Source organism: Petaurus breviceps, unplaced genomic scaffold, assembly GCF_028583685.1.
Source record: "Petaurus breviceps papuanus isolate PSGF00001 unplaced genomic scaffold, PetGlider_PUasm1.0 551, whole genome shotgun sequence".
Classification (NCBI taxonomy): Eukaryota; Metazoa; Chordata; class Mammalia; order Diprotodontia; family Petauridae; genus Petaurus; species Petaurus breviceps.
The window spans coordinates 41,503,321-41,518,635 of NW_027186372.1; the positions used below are offsets into that span (position 1 = coordinate 41,503,321).

The 15,315-nt window shown below is 36.9% G+C and overlaps 1 long non-coding RNA gene across 1 annotated transcript; it reads right to left on the reverse strand.

Annotated features, from left to right (window-relative positions):
* Positions 1-4,097: 4,097 nt before the first annotated feature.
* On the reverse strand, positions 4,098-10,450 carry LOC138172808 (uncharacterized). The gene is made up of 3 exons (XR_011171253.1): positions 10,326-10,450; positions 7,381-7,471; positions 4,098-6,520 (listed from the first exon to the last, which is right to left on the reverse strand). It is a non-coding gene; the product is annotated as an uncharacterized lncRNA (long non-coding RNA).
* Positions 10,451-15,315: the final 4,865 nt, after the last annotated feature.

A 15,315-nucleotide genomic window follows, 5' to 3' on the forward strand; every position in this document is an offset into this window, starting at 1 on the left:
CGCTCCCCTCTCCCTTCATTAAAAAGGCAAGCAATTTAATGTAATTTATATATGTGCAGTCATGCAAAATATATTTCCATATTAGTCATGTTGTGAATGAAGATACAGATACAAAGGTAAAAATAAAAATAAAAAATGAAGAAAGTGAAAAACAATATACTTCAGTCTCATCAGTTCTTTCCATAACAAATCCTTCAGAACTGTCTTGGATTATTATAGTGCTGAGAACAGGTTCTGGTTCTGCTCATTTCACTTTTCATCAGTTCACATAAGTCTTACCAGGTACTTTTGAGAGCATCCTGCTTATCATATCTGATAACACACTAGTATCTCATCACAATCGTATGCCACAACTCATTTAGTCTTTCCTAATTGCTGGACATCTCAATTTCCAATTTTTTGCCACCATAAAAAAAGCTGCTATACATATTTTTATACATATAGGTCTTTTGTCTTTCTGGTTTTTTTTTTCTCTTTGGGATATAGTCCTGATAGTGGTATTACTGGATCAAAGGATATATATGGTTTTATAGACCTTTGAGCATAGCTCTAAATTGCTCTACAGAAGGGTTGAATCAGTTCACAACTCCACCGACAGTACATTAGTGTCTCAATTTTCCCCACTTCTCCTTTGATATTTTGTCATTTTCTTTTTCTGTCATATTAGCCAATCTAATGGTTATGAGGTGGCACTTCAGAATTGTTTGATTTGCATTTCCCTAATCAATAGTGATTGACAGCATTTTTTCATATGAATATAGATAGTTCTGACTACTTCCTCTGAAAACTGCCTGTTCACATCCTTTGACCATTTATCAATTGAGATATGGTTCTTATTTTTATAAATTTGACTCCACTCTTTATATATTTGAGAAATGAGGCCTTTTTCAGATAAACTTGCCATAAAAATGTTTTATAGTTATCATTACTTACTGTATATCCCTCTGTCCTACTTTCCCCCTGTTTATTCTCTCCAATACATCTTCCATTCCTGATTAGTAGGATTTCCATCCCAACAACATAGTTTCATCTCCATACAAAGATGAAGCATTGAAGTAGCTCTTTTGTGAGGTTTCAAAGGTATCAAATGGAGCATTCCAAAGCATTTACCTCTATATTACTTTAAAATAGTAGGGAAGTACCCTATGAACTAACTATGTTTTAGCAACATTGGTAATACATTTGATACAGATGTTTTCCCGATAAAATAGTATTAATTTGAAATTGTGATAAAATTGAAAAAAAAAAGTTTGCTAAGCAAATTGATGTCAAGTAGAGGAAAATATTTATTCTGTGAAATAATAAAAGGTAGCAAGCTTTTCAATTGTATTTTCAAAAATTAACTTGGAACATTCTTAACATGAAACCATAAATAAGTTAATTAACCCTTTATTGTTTATTAAAAAACATTACCAATTCCTACAATATGTAGTCTACTCTTACTCTTCTCACCAGGAGTGCTATATAAAATTAATGAAAATATAACTTATAACTATGTTTAACCATAACTATAAGTGAATACATTATATATAATTTGTTTACTTAGATATTTCTATATAACAATATAATTCTCCTTTTTGCCTTCTAACTGAACTTGTACCCCAAATAGAGCAAATTAACAGGGTTTTTTTCAGATAATTATTTACTACAATGATTTTCTTTCAGTTTCTGATTGTATTATTAAACAACTTTGGACTTACAAGGCATCTTTTATCCTAAATTATTAGGGATTTATACTTCACTTTTGATACTTCAGATATTGGGGAAAGTCAGCTCTCCATAGGGGCAAACCTAGAGACAGGTAAAATCTAGAGAGTCAATAGTTGAAAAAAAATGTGACTTATGACTCAGTATTGTAACTCACTGTTTTCACTCATGTTCATTTTTTTGGATTGATGACATCTCTTGACTGTCCTGTATTTATATGCTCCTTTTCTCAACATCTCAAATAAATAGTTACAAACTATATATAATGTTGCCTAACAATCTTTATGTATAATCTATTTTTTTTGCTTTTTTTTTTGGAGGGCAATTGGGGTTGAGCAGACCTGCCCAAGGTCACAGGGCTAGTAAGTATTAAGTGTCTGAGGTTGGATTTGGACTCAGGTCCTCCTGACTCCAGGGCCAGTGCTCTAATCACTGTGCCACCTAGCCACACCTTTTTATGTATAATCTAGACACCAATAAAAATTAAGTCATTTTCTAGATTTTCCTGGAAAGAATTTTGGCCCCCTTCACAAGTGATTCCAGAATCAGCCCACCTCATCTCGAATATCAAACTATGTTGTGTCATGAAAACATCATCATATTTTCTACAATGAAATTAGGTTGTTATAAGTCTACCACATTTTATAGCTAATTATGTTTTCCCTGTTTTAAGAAAAGATATCCTTGAATTCCCTCATTTATTCTGTAAATTTGGAGATTTGGGGAGTTGTTTTAGTCATACAGTCTCCAAAGATAATATAACTTGATTCCTCAACTAGATGGAAAATATCCACATAATTCTTTTTATTTCTAAGCTAAAACATTTAATATTTTCATAAGAAACTTTTTTTTAATTCTAAGTTTCATTAGGCATGAAAATCAAATTTTTACAAGTAAAACTTTAGAATCACAGAATGTCAGAGTTATATAGGGGACTTCAAAAGTCATTGAGTCCAACCCTTCCTTGGGCAAGAAGACACTTTATTGCATCAATCCATCCACAAGCATTGATTAAACACCCGTTACGTTCCAAGTATAGTACTAGGCACAGAGGATATGAAGGCAACAGTGAAAGTGTGGAACTTATATTCTATCTGAGGAAACAACATGTACAAATAGATTTTATATTTTTATAAAAAATATATTTGTACACATATACAAAATAAATATAATGTAATTTTCAGGAGGAGGGAACTTTTCTTTGAGGGGAGAATCATTCACTTGAAGACCTCTAGTGATAGGGAGCCCATTTTCTTCTTAGGAAGCACATTCCAGTGTTATCTAACTCTAAGTTTTAGGGAGTTTGTCCTTCTATAAAGTCCAACCTTTCCTCCTTATTATCTTTTTGTGTATAATTACAAATTGCTTCCCAAAATGGTTGTACCAATTCACAATTCACATACCAACAATTTGTGAATGTTCCTGTTTCCACACAGCTCCTCCAACATTTGAGGGGGGTGGGGTGGGAGGAGTAGAGGAAGAGAGTCGTCTTTGCCAAGATGATGGCTGTGAGGTAGAATATCAGAATTGGTTTAGTTTGCATTTCTCTGGTTAGTATTCTTTTGGAGCATTTTTTCCTATGACTATGGATAACCTGGGTTTCTTCCCTTGAGAACTTCTTATTCATAGCCTTAGGTTCTTTCTTCCTTTCTTTCTTTCTTTCTTTCTTTCTTTTTTTCTTTCTTTCTTTCTTTCTTTCTTTCTTTCTTTCTTTCTTTCTTTCTTTCTTTCTTTCTTTCTTTCTTTCTTTCTTCCTTCCTTCCTTCCTTTCTTCCTTTCTTTCTTTCTTCCTTTCTTTTTTGCTTTTTGGAAGGCAATTGGGGTTGAGTGACCTGCCCAAGGTCATATGGCTAGTAAGTCTGTATGTCAAGTGTCTGAAGCCAGCTTTGAACTCAGATCCTCCTGACTCCAGGGACAGTGTTCTATTCACTGTGCCACCTAGCCACCCCATGTTAGATTCTTTATCAATTGAAAAATGACTCTTATTCTTAGAAATTTGAATTGGTTCCTAAAGATAGCTAATAAGTCTCCAAGTTTTCTTTTCTCTAAGGCAAACATTTCTAGTTTCTTCATGTGATTCTCATCTTAAAGCTTTTATCATCCTGGTCACCATACTCTGAACATTCTCCAGCTTGCCAAGGTCCTTCCTAAAATGTAGCCCTGAATGTACAACTGAACAGGATACTTTGGTCAGACAACAATAGAATATAACAAGACCTTCCTAGTCTTGGATATTATTCCTCACAATGCAGCCTAAGATGGCATTAGTTTTTTGGCTATGATACCTTGTTGATTTATATTGAGCTTGCAATCTTCAAAACACCCCAGATCTTTTTCAAATAAACTGCCATCTAGCCACACCTTCCCCTACCTTATTCTTATGAAGTCAATTTTTGGAACCCACGTGTAAAACTTTACCTTTATGCCCATTAAATTTCTTCTTATTAAATTCAACCCTAAGTTCCAACTTATCAAAATATTTTTGGAAATTCCCTCTGTAATGAACTGGACTTACTACCCTTTCCAATTCTATATCATCTGTAAATCAAAGCAGAATATTGTCTATGCCTTCATCCAATTCATTAAGCCAAATGATAAACACACAAGAGCCAAGAATAGATGACAGAGGTGTTCCACTGGAGATTTCTGTCCAAGTTACATCAAAACAATATAGCAAGGTGGCCAGGTGGCACAGGGAATAGAGCACCAGCCCCGGAGTCAGGAGGACCTGAGTTCAAATCCAGCCTCAGACACAACACAAAAACTAGCCGTGTGACCTTGGGCATGTCACTTAAGCCCAATTGCCCTCCAAAACGCTATATATATATCAGAGGATCGGTCACCCAAACTCCCTCTACCAAAGCCAAAAGTGGTCAATTAAAAAAGATTATCTTGTCACCCCCTATTAGAAGAAGGTTGAATTTGGGGGATAATTTCTATCCCTTACTCAATTCAATTTAATGTGTAACTTCTATCTTTTCTTGGATAATAACTACTTATGTTGTTATAGTACTTTAACATACATACCAAAGCACTTTCTTCACCATCCTGTAAGGTAGGCAGTGCAAATATTATTATTGTACTTTTATGAGTAACCTTCTTTCTGAGTGTGAAGATTTTGTTGGTTGAAAGTGAAAAAGAAAGGGAAAAGTGCACATTCCCACCTCTGGTCCCCAACTTTAGAATGTGGGCACTACTGACTTGGTCCAGATTTTCCTTCCCTCATCTCAGATATGGCCTACATTCTCTAGTTACCCTCCTGAATTCTACTCCTACTGAGGGAATTCTCTGTGCATGCATATGGTATTGCATAATGTTATTGTATTATATTGCATAGGAGAAAAGAGGGAAGCAATGGAGAAAGCATCATGACTGAGCAACCAAACTTCAAACCAGACAGCAATGGAAATTGACTTCTTTCTAACCCAGCTTTATCTACTTTTGGACTTTTACCAAAATCAATACTTCAATGTTTTCTTTCACATTGCTCCTCAGTCCCGATTTGGTATCCAGATTTACCAACAATTCATTTTCATCCCTCTTGCAAGTCCCTGTTCACAACAGTGATGTACACAAATAAAAGGAGTTGCATTTTTAATCCTGAAGCAGTGTGATGTAGTGGATGGAAAGCTAGCTGAAAGCCAAGAGGACACAGGTTCAAGTCCTACTTTAGACACAAACTGACTGTATGACTCTGAGAAAAACACTTTACTTCTCAGTGTTCTAGGCAACTCTATAGAAGACTATATATTGCAAAGAAATTGTCAACCTTCATTGATAAAGCTTGCTTATTTGCAAGTTCTATGCACTATAGACCTATTCCCTATCTCTATTTTCATCAAGAGTAAGTCAGTGTTGAAGTACTAATTAAATCATAAATCATGAACAAAATTAAGGAACTGAGAAGTTTTGTATTAATCACTTTCATGGATGGAAAAAGGGGAAAGGGAGAGATGGGTTTCACTGTCTGCAAAAATTCTCAATCAGGGCAAGTTCTTCACCATTTGGACATGTCTCTTGCTCCAGATCCCACTGTTAAATATTGCCTCAGAGGAGTAATGCAGCAGCACACTCACCTTGCATCTCAACATGAAACCCAGCTATGCTCAACTTCCATGATGGCTGACCACCCCTTTTTACTCCTTTCCTATAATATCCACCTCTTCTTGTCTCGTTCACAGGATTCCAATTGAATTGGGCACTCAGCTTCCCTCTTCCCTTCCCTCTGTCTGTGCCACAGGGCTGCCATGGCAGCAATAGCTATGATGGCCAGAGCCACCTGGTACCTCTGCCTCCTCCCTAGTGTCTTCCTCCAGCTCCAGCCTCTTCATTCAAACTGTGCATGCTCCCTCCCTTCTTGCTCCCAGATAAATATGTGTAAAGTACTTTGCAAAACTTAAAAGTGCCATATTTATGCCAGCTCGTAGTAGTAGTAATTATTGATAATATTATTGCTGTAATTATTAGTTGTAGCCCCTCTCCACTTCACATAATAGCTTCTTCTCCAGCCAAGGGGAGATGAGGCTGTCTCTCTTTGATACTCAGCTTCTCTTTAGACAAAAAGTCATAACAAGCCAGAGAATTCTGTCCTGGTCAATAGAACTTTCATTCCCAGATGTACATCCTTGACAGAGAAGAAAATAAGGGCTCCATAGAGAAGGGGAAACTGAGTCCTACTGAACTTCAATGGCTTGCCCAAGTATTGTCATGTTTCTTTTAATTCCAGGTCTAGTCCTTTTTGTTTCCACATCTGTTTCTTCATGTATCAAGGGTGCTTTTAGTTCCCATTCTTCACTCAACATCTTCCTAGGTCCTGTGGAAGGTTTAAAAAGAACTGTGAGACCTGATCCTTACCCTTGAGGAGCTTAAAATTTAAATTCAAGTTTTAAATTAAGAGATATAAGTCACAGACTTGTTCCTTAAAAACCTTGTCCAAAGTCTTCTTAATCATAGGGAAATGGTTTCTCTGTATGGGTTTGTGTGTGTGTGTGTGTGTATATTGTTGTCTTTATCTCTATCTCTCTATCTCTGTTTATCTCCTTGCCTGTCTGTGTATCTCACTTTTGTTGAGACCAGGCTGTGGATAGGCTGAAAAATTAGAGGAGATTCCATGGAAAATCACAATTCATGAACACATCCGGAATGTTCCCCAGTCTGCCAGCAGTTTCAAATTGCACCTTTTGTTTTGCCCCTTCCTCCAGTCCTTACTTCCATCGCAACAAAATCTTTCACATAACTTTGGATGACACAACACTAGATGGGATAGCTACCACTGAATCACAGAGTCAGACTCCAAGAAGGATATTGGTTTAAATCTAATAACATGGATGTCAATAGTGAGAAATGCAAACACTCACCTTGTTTGTTTATTTATTTTTGTTCAATCAATCTCACAATGTAAGGGGAGGAAGTGTGATTAAGATCTGGGAGTGTTTGTCAGTGGACTACAAGCTTAATAGAAGTCAATAGTATGATATAACAGCCAAAAAAAAAATGTAATATGATCTTGGGCTGCCTTAACAGACCAAGATCATAAATAAATAAATAAATAAAATCCTATCTAAAGAACTGCATAATCTCATTTGAGCTGACAACCACCCTGTGAGGTAGGTGAATTATGGATCCCATTTTAGGGATAAGAAAATTGATTATAAGACAGGTTAAGTGACTTGCCTGTGGTCATAACATCTATTCAGAGTCTTGAGGAAGATTTCAGATTCAAATCTCCATGACTTCAAGTCCAGCATTCTAATCACAATGCCTCCTAGAGCACAGAAGCAGAACCAATGCAATTTAATTAAGACTGTGTTTTTCTTTTTAAAAGAACTTACCTTAGTAGGTGGCGCAGTGAATAGAACACCAGCCCTGGAGTCAGGAGGACCTGAGTTCAAATCCGACCTCAGACGCTTAACACAAAAACTAGCCCTGTGACCTTGGGCAAGTCACTTAACCCCAATTGCCCTCCAAAAAGCAAAAAAAAAAAAGAACTTATTAAGTGTTAAGCATTGGGGATACAAAAAAGAAAAAATATATGCCTAAGGTAGCAGAATTCCCTTTACTAAAGGACTTAAAGAAAAGGTTTGATGACTACCAGTTGTTTGTGTTGTGAAAGGGACTCTTTTTCAGGAATGAGTTGGGCTAGAAGGCCTACCTTGATTCTGTGATCACAGAACTTGGATAATCTAGAAACTGGATAATTGTCCATGAAACAATCAGAAGTTGACTGTAATTACTTTTGACATTTGCAGAGCAAACCTTTGTGTTCACACTCACCTTACCAAAGCAGCCCTCCTTTCATATTACACATACTTTTTTCCTCTGATAATCACAAATTCACTGGCAGTTCTCATCAGAGCAATAAATTTAATAGCCACTAGCCAGCCAGCTTTCTGCCAAAGTTACTTTTGTCAACCACTGTATTGAGAACATATGGATCTGCAAGAAACTAAACCAGCTTGCATTTATGAGTTGGGGCTCTGGAGAGAGGACAACTGGGACCTTTGACAGAAGTTGACCAGAGATTCTAATTTAAAATTCAGGAATATATCTATAATAAGCAATTGAGACAAGACATCTTTCATGGCACATGTTCAAATGCTACCTCCTACAGGAAGCCTTTCTTGATCTCCCCAATTGTGTCTTCCTCCTAGAAATTAATCAGTATTTCATTTTCTATTATAGTAGAAACATTTTCTGTTGTTAATCCGTTGTTTTCAGCTGTGCCCCATTCTTCATGACCTCATTTGTGATTTTCTTGGCAAAGATCCTGGAGTGGTCTGCATTTCATTTTCCAGCTCATTTTACAGATGAGCACCTGAGGCAAACTGGGTTAAGTGACTTGCCCAGAGTCTCACAGCTAGTAAGTGTCTGAAGCTAGATTTGAACTCAGGAAGATGAATCTGCCAAACTTCAGACCAGCTCGGTACTCCATCCACTGCAGGTACTTAGCTAGAAACTCCTTAGAATATTATGAGTACTTCGACTATATCCACTTTTTGTTCTATTCACATTTCTAGAGGTAAAATAAAGACACTGGACAGAGTAACGGTGAAATGATCTCCCACAGGAATATAAGTTCCCTGAAGGCAGGAATTGTTTAATTTTTGCCTTTGTTTCCCAGATATCTAGCACTTCATAAGTTCTTAATAAATGTTCATCATCATTTCTAAGTCACTCTGAGACCTAGAATATGAAATTCCATGAGGTAACTTTCTACAAGAAAATCCATAGCTTTACCATAGCCACTCTTCCAATCAATTCCAATTACTTTTATTAAATGGGCTCTCCTTTTTCCCTCATTTACTTCTAATTTCCTCCAGTGGTACTCAGTACACTTCAACTACTCCTAGATATATACAGTCAGTTGAAGAATTGAGGTAAATATATGGAATAATCAGCCCAAGATATTTTCCACTCCACTCAGGCTTTCAGAAATTCAGGGAATATTTACTAGATGCAAAGCACTGTGGTAGGTGCTGAGAGAAAAATCAAGTTTAAGTAAAAATTGGTCTCTTCTCTCAAGGAGCTTACACTGTAATGGAGGATTAGCATAGCACTGAAGAGTCAGAGGGCTTAACACTTTTTTGGAGTGGGGGGAGGGCAGGGCAATTGGGGTTAAGTGACTTGTCCAAGGTCACACGACTAGTAAGTGTTAACTGTCTGAGGTTGGATTTGAATTCTGGTCCTCCTGACTCCAGGGACAGTGCTCTATTCACTGATTCACCTAGCCGCCCCCTGGCTTAACACTTCTTACCCATATGTCCTTGAACAAGTCACTTAATCTCAGTTTCCACAGCTACAAAATAAGGAGATTGGCCTAGACGGCCTCTGAAGTTCCTTCCAGCTCTGAGTACAGAAACCTACTGTCCTCAGGGAGCCAAGAACAATCACTAAACCTCTCTTATCCTCAATCTCCTCATATTTAAAATGGGATGATAATACCTATATTACTCATCTTACATTGTTGTTGATATGTTCAAGTGAGATATCATATGAAACACTTTACAAACTGTAAAGCACTAGAGATCTGTCAATTATGATTAGATCAGTGATTTAGTTGAATTATGTAGCTAATGAACACTTTGCTTTTACTTGTATAAACATAGCCTTCCCCCTCCTCCTTCCCACCTCCATTAAAAAAAAATAGAGATGGAAGATGCTTTTAGTCCCAGACTAAGCTGCCAAAATAATTAGAAAGGAGCATGCTCCTAATCTTCTTGGCCAACTTTCCCATCAGGTCTCAAGGGAAACAAAATCATTCTCATTCCTCAGCTTCCCACTTGACAACCTTGTCACCACTATGAAGGGAAGGACAAACAGCTACAAGGGAGAGGGGAGAGAGGAAAAGCCCCTTCAGGGGCAAGGAGGTAGTGATGGAGGAACAGGTAGGAACATGTGGGTGCTGGGGATTAAGTTCCCAGTTAATTCTTTGAGCCTTAATCATTCTTCTTGGCAAAGTTCCCATCACTGCTACTTAGATCAAACTAGAAGGGGCCAATTGCACCAATCTGTATTTTATTTAAGGTCACATTTAATACAAAACCCACAGGGACTCATTCTGATCTAATACACAACTTTCTTTTCTTCCAGGAAGTTGCTTTTATCTTCCTCTTACATACCAAAATCTAGAAAATCCCAAGCAGGCTGAAGCAGTCAGGGAATCAGTTAGCATTTCCTTTAGTATTTCCAGTAAAACCTGAGAGGAGTTGGAGACATTCACTCACTGATTGGAAGTAACCTTCCCTGTGAATAAAACAACAGCAATCGTTTCCATCAACTGGGAACCTTTATGAAATTATTTTAAGGATCATGTTTGTTCTTAAACTATAGGGGTGACAAAGGATGGCTAGAATCTTTAAAACTTCCACACTGAGTAGAAGTGGAGAAATGTGCTGGGTGGCCTCACATACTTAAAGTTGGAATTTGAGGGCTTTTGTGATCAAAAAGATGTGTCATATAGCTGCAGATTTTCTGCTTTTAAAAAAAAGCACATTGCATTCTTAGAAGCAAAAGTCCTAAAGCCACCCAAGTTTATCAATATGAAACACTCTCAAAACTATGGCTATAAGTGGTTAGAAAAGGTAGTTCCATATATGGGTTCAAAGATGACAAAATTATGCCTCACACTGATGCCTGAAATTTCACCATTTATAGATTCATTCCTTTGGATTTGACTTTAGACAAATTCATATTTATGTAGCACTTAACAAACCCCAAAGAACTTTCCTCACAATAACCCTCTGAGGTCATTAGTGCTGCTATCATTAGCCTCATTTACTGATTCTCACAGAGGCAAGATGATTTGCACAGTCCCACAACTAATAAATGTTGGAGTTGTAATTTGAACACAGCTCTTTTGATTCCAAGTTCTGTCTACTACACTACTGTCTCCTCTTTCATTTCTCCATATTTACATATTGTCATTTAATATTTGAGGCTGGTACTTTTATTCCTATTTTCAGATGGGGGGGGGGGAGGCAGGATAAGATAACATTATAGATAAAGCATTAAGTCCCTAGAGAAATGAGTTCATCAGATAAGTTTATTTCCTGCACATGATGTAGCGTGAAAGTAAATGTGTCCAAGGAAAGAGGATAATTGTGAAGAAGGGGAGGGAAGGGACTAAAGATGAAGGTGGGAATATTAAAAAAAAAGGATACATATAGCCCCCAAAATTCTCACCATAGTCAGATTTACCCAAAAGAAAGCATTACCCCTAGGAGTAAGAAGGGAGGGTAGGGAAGACAAGTGTGCATGGAAGCGGGAGTTGTGGGAACAGGAAACAGGTTCTCTTTTAGAGGATCATGCTTCTGAAATCCAAGAGCAGAAAACTTGGAGTCAGAAAGACCCAGGTTCTAATCTCAGTTCTGATACTTAATAGCTGGAGGACAAGTCCCTTTACTTCTATGAGACTCGATGTTCATATCTGTAAACTGAGATTAATAATACTTCCTTCAATTCAAGTCAAGGGACTATGAGGTCCCTTCCAGTCATGGATCTATCATCCTATGATCTAAGAACATTTATTTTAGTGTTGACTATGTGTCAGGCATTGGACAACATGTTGGAAAGACAAAGACAAAATAAGGGAAAAGAGACAGTTCCTGCCTCATGGACCTTTTACCTGGGAAAAGATACAAATAAGCATATCCACAATCTAGACAAAGCAAATAAAAATTGGGAGTCAAGGAAAGCACCAACAATTAGAGAATATCAAGAAAGATCTTCTCTAAGAGTTGGCACCTGAGCTATGCTTAGAAGGAAGTCAGAGATTTTGTGAGGCAGAAATGAGAAGGGGAGCAATCTAGCCTGTGTAAAAGAGTGAGAACAAGTGACCAAATGTCTAATACAGCGAGGACCAAGTAGACCAGGTTGGCTGAAATATAAGGAGGGAATATAAAGAAATGCAATTCGTTTATCAGTATAGGTCAGGTCAGGTTCAGATAGTGAAGGCATTTAAATGATAGAAGAGATTTATTTTATTCTAGAAACAATAAAGAGTCAATAAAACTTCTAGAGCAGGGCAGTGACAAAGTCAGACATGGACTTCAGTAATATTAATTTGGTAGCTGTGCAGAGGATGAATTAAAGAGGCAAAGAGACTAGAGGGACAACAGTAATAGAATCCTCAAATTACAGGGACTGGAAGGGACCTCAGCAGACATCCAGTCCAACCTATCCTTGAAAAAGGATCTCCACTATCCCAAATAGGGTCACCCAATCTCTGTTTTATGGAAGACCTCCAATGATGATAAACCCACTTCCCAAGGCACCCCCATCCACACACACATGCATACTCCACTCTTTTGCAGACATAGGAGGCCTACAGATATGCTAGATATATTGCATATATTTTCACAATTTTTCAATGTGTTGATCAACTGTGCTTTTTTTTCTTTAAAAAATATGATTTGTCACACACAAACACACATACATACATACTTACATACCATAAAAGAGAAACATATCATTAGTAATTTTAAAGGAGTAGTTTTAGTTGAGAGATGAGATAAGAAACCAAATTTTGAAGAGACCAGAAAAAAATTAGAGAAGTAGAAATAGAGGCAATGAGAAATCCTTTTCCTAAGCAGGCATTTAGCCTGTAGCAAGTACTCTTTGAGTCTTACCATTCAACCAACTCCAAATCCATCTAGTTGTTTTTGCATCAAATGCTTTGATAAAATAAACTCTTATCTATATAGTATTCCTATTATATCCTAACATAGTAGCTCGATCAAAAAGGGAAACTAGGTTACTCAAGTATGATTGTTCTTGACCAATTAGCAGGCTTTTATTGCAATATTCTGGGCAAGAAGTGATGGAGACCTAAACCAGGTTTGTGATTGTATGAGTTGAAAGACAAAGATGAATACAAAAAATCTTTTGAAGGTAGAATCTATAGGACTTGGCAGCTAATCGGATTGGGGTGGGGGGCAGAAAAGATTGACTCTGAGGTTAAAACCTAGATTACTGAAAAGTAATGGTACCCTCTACAGAAATAGAGAAGTCAGGAAGGGGGTGAGTTTGAAGGGAAATTAAGAAATTTTTATTTAGACAAATGTGTCTGAGATTAAGTTCAATGAGTAATTAATTGAAAATTAAAAATGGGAAATGGACAAAAGAAATGACAACACAGAGACTAAAAGAACTCAAGAAGTGCCTTAGTCAGCAAACATCTCATTTAAAAGGCAAATGGGGAGACATGGCTACAAAAGGCAGCATCATGGTAGAATATAAACTCTTGTAAAATCTTATGAAGAAGGATAATGAAAGTTTATGAGAAGCATTGTCTCATAAATCAGAGAGAAGTGGCAAAACGTAAAACCAGTTTTAAAGAACTTGGTAAGATATCCAACTAAGCAGTCATATCAATAGTATTTGAAGATTGAAATGGAAGGACTATGAACACAAGAAGAATGGAAAGGATTTTCAAAAGCCACTATTAAAAATTTTTCTCCATCAAGGATATTGAAACTACTACCCTTGGTCTCTAATAGCACAGGTCCTACATATACTTATAAGGGTAACATAAATGCCACTCAAGAGTATAAAGAAGGAAAAGTAGTTGAATTTGATCAAGTTTGTATATTATAGAGGATACCCACACTATAGGTGACACAAATATCAAGGCACTAAAGAATCAATACATAAATTATCAGAAGGGAAGAAAGATATCAAAGCAATGTAAGAAATCTCAGATTGTATTAATGGTGAGGAAAAATTGCCATGAGAACTATTTGCCTATTTTTCTAGTGACAAGATCTTTATTAGAGTCACTGCTACAGGAATTGAGGGCAATCTTAATGAGGCAATCAGTAGCAAACAAGTGGACTTCCACGTGGACTATTCAACAATGGACAACGTCTTTATCATTTCTCAGTTAATTGAAAGAGGTAAAGGATATAAGATTACATTGTGCTTGGTATTTTTTATCATGAAGAAGCATTTGATTCAATGGGAGTGGGGGAGCTATCTTAGAGACTCATTTACAACAAAGTCATCTCCCATTCATATATCATTCAAGTTTCCTTGAAAAACATGCCAAAAGAAATAACCCTGTTTGGTGTTCAATGATAAACACCAGATGAGACATAAAATGTACATACACTTGTATGTTCACCAAAGGTGTTTGCCACATTGAGGGAAGAGATCCAAGGAAGAATCCAGGTTGTAGAAGATCCCTGAGAATTGAAGAAGGTCCATACAGAGACCTCATATGCATTCACACGTGGGGGTGGGAACTGGATGACTCCACAAAAGAAGATTTAAAAGAAGGCAGAGAAGTGGGAGGAAAACCATCAGAGCACAATGTCACAACAACCCAGAGAGGAGATAGTGTCAAGGAATTGTGTCACTGCTAAGAAAACGATTTGTGAAAAGTGCTATATAATGTGTTATAAGAAGAGGATCTGTTGTGGGGGAAGAAGATACAGATAAATCTGAGTGGTATAAAGAGAACAGACCAAACAAAAATAATTTCCATAAATGTGACTTACCAGCATTTCTGGGAGACCAGGAATTTCTTGGATATTTTCTTCTAGGACTGGAACTAACCTTTGATGTAATCCCACCCAAAGTTATGCTTTCTGGTAGCCTGATGTACTAATGCAGTTCTTAGCCTGGTGTCTCTGAACTTCTTTAATATTTTGATAATTGTTATTTCAATATTTTCAATTGTTATTTCAACATTGGCTTCCTTCAGACATAGAATGTCATATACAGTGAACTACACAGTCAGTTCAAATACATCATAGAGAAGGTAAGGAGAAGTAATGTCAAACCAGCCTGGAACAGAGGTTCTTAATATGGAGTCCTCAGACTTGTGTGTTTGTTTTTATATTTTGATCGCTGAATTTCAATCTAATTGGTTTCTCTTGTAATACTGTGCATTTCATTATGTTCAGTTCTAGGTACAACCATTTAAGAAAGACTTTGATCATCTAAAGTGTCCAGAAGGGAGTAAGCAGCATGTGAGCGGCCTCAAATATATATCATATGAGAAACAGTTGAAAGAATTGGGGGCATTTAACCCAGAAAAAAAGACTCAAAGGAAACATGATAAAGGTTTTTAAATATCTGCAAGACCGTCACATGAAAGAGGAATCAGAC